The sequence below is a fragment of the Myotis nattereri genome, assembly GCF_964212035.1.
Source record: "Myotis nattereri genome assembly, chromosome: 1".
NCBI lineage: Eukaryota > Metazoa > Chordata > Mammalia > Chiroptera > Vespertilionidae > Myotis > Myotis nattereri.
The window spans coordinates 35,594,047-35,595,809 of NC_138075.1; the positions used below are offsets into that span (position 1 = coordinate 35,594,047).

The following is a 1,763-nucleotide window of genomic DNA, read 5'->3' on the forward strand; positions in this document are numbered from 1 at the left end:
TTTTTTTACTTAGGATGCCAATTATTAAAATTTTTATCACAGCTAGAACTTTCTCTACATGAACCGTACCCCTTCTACCTCCAAATTCAGAACCTGCATTGTGTGTGTGTGTTCACTTACTTTAATAACACTACATTTACCATGTTATCACCATGGAATGTAATTCAGGTTAGAATTTCACAAGTGCAATAAAGCCGCCTGTAGTACACCAAAGTTTTTGTATAATGTCTTTCCAGAGCTTGCTCTTGAATCATTCATCACTTTCATTATAGATAATTTGTTTAGTTTAACATTTATGATTCTTACAGAGAAAATGAACATACTGCACATATTTAAAAACTGTTTTTTCATTACCTTTGTGTTAGCACTTTAAAGACATATATTTATTTCAAGGTGACATTTAAAAAATATTCTAATATAACAGCAGCAAAACTATAATTCTGCAATTAGAAAAGAGCTAAACTGGAATCCATATTATCTTATGTTTACAAGTGTGACTATAAAATAAATACTACCTTCTAGCAGCTGTTATCAGCATGTTAGATTTGGTTTAAATACACACACACATGTCCAGTTGGGGAGGTTTGTAACATTATATGCCATCTACTATTCTGAAAGGGTTCTTTAAGAGCCAACAAGCCCTAACAACTGAGTCCTTATTCAGTCCATGAGGCAGGCAGAAAAGTCAAAGTAACTGGGGCAAACAGGATTCCTACATAACATCAAATGCATGTGAGATTCTGCAGCAACTGGGAGTATTTCAGGATTGGCATATTGTTCTTGCTTAGAACTAATTTCACCAGAAGAATTTAACAAGGTGGACATTTTACCACTATCAAGTGCATTTAAAAGTGGTATGTTTCTTATGTGCTAAGCTGACTCCCCTGAATGACCTAGCTCGTGAACTAGTCACGAGTAATTTAGTCACCTGGCAAACCAAGCCTGCAAAAAAGGAAGCCAATATTCAAATTAATGTGTTATTGTCTGACCCTCTCAAATGATTTATTTTCAACATAAACATATAACCTCACTGTGAGATGTCTAACTATAGCAAACACCACCAACAAGACCAAGACAGCATCTCTTCTGCTATGGTTTAGGTTTTGCCCAGAATTCCTTATACATGGAATAGCCCATGCCAAGAGTCATTGCTCCCACAACAAAACCTTGGGCTGTCACATGCATGTGGACATTTTAGTATTTCCCCTGTTCTTCAATTTATATAGTCCATATGCAATGACTGCTGCAAAGCCTGCCATTCCAATAGGGACAAATGCTGCCTCTTTAGCTTTTCAGATAAATTTAGATCCCCAACCTTCATCATATGAAGAAAGAGAAACATCTGTGTTGGTTGACATACTGATTGAAGAATCTTCCAAAGCCAACAGGACCTCTCAAACTCCAGCCTGCTTCTCCCTGCTTTTGTTTTTAAGATGATGTTTCATCAATACATGTAGCCTCCCCTCTATTTTGTATTTTTAAATCCTTTTTCTCTTTGATAACAAAGTCTATGAGCCTTTTCTCTTTAGTGCAGGGGTCCTCAAACTACGGCCCGCGGGCCACATGCAAGTACAAATATTGTATTTGTTCCCGTCTTGTTTTGTTTTTTACTTCAAAATAAGATATGTGCAGTGTGCATAGGAATTTGTTCATAGTTTTTTTTAAACTATAGTCCGGCCCTCCAACGGTCTGAAGGACAGTGAACTGGCCCCCTGTTTAAAAAGTTTGAGGACCTCTGCTTAGTGGGAGGTATTGGCAATGGG

General features: G+C 37.0%; 1 pseudogene across 1 annotated transcript; it reads right to left on the reverse strand.

Annotated features, from left to right (window-relative positions):
- Nucleotides 1–1,089: 1,089 nt before the first annotated feature.
- LOC308512850 (HIG1 domain family member 1A, mitochondrial-like) lies at nucleotides 1,090–1,358 on the reverse strand (annotated as a pseudogene). Its single transcript has one exon. The product of its transcript is annotated as an HIG1 domain family member 1A, mitochondrial-like (transcript).
- Nucleotides 1,359–1,763: the final 405 nt, after the last annotated feature.